Genomic DNA, 201 nt, shown 5'->3' on the forward strand with positions numbered 1-201 from the left:
ACGCTCCAAAACCCTTCAAGTCAGATTAACACAGGAGGCCTTGGTCTACCACTATGTTCCATAACCCTATCAGTCAGACTAACACAGGAGGTCTTAGGCTGAATCTCATTTCTCTATCTTACTCCTACCCCTTTCCCTACGTCTTGCGCGTTCACGTGAGTGCTGTCCCAATAATTTCTTTGATCGAGGGGTAAGGGGTGT

This window comes from Etheostoma cragini, unplaced genomic scaffold, assembly GCF_013103735.1.
Source record: "Etheostoma cragini isolate CJK2018 unplaced genomic scaffold, CSU_Ecrag_1.0 ScbMSFa_3573, whole genome shotgun sequence".
In the NCBI taxonomy this organism is placed as follows: domain Eukaryota; kingdom Metazoa; phylum Chordata; class Actinopteri; order Perciformes; family Percidae; genus Etheostoma; species Etheostoma cragini.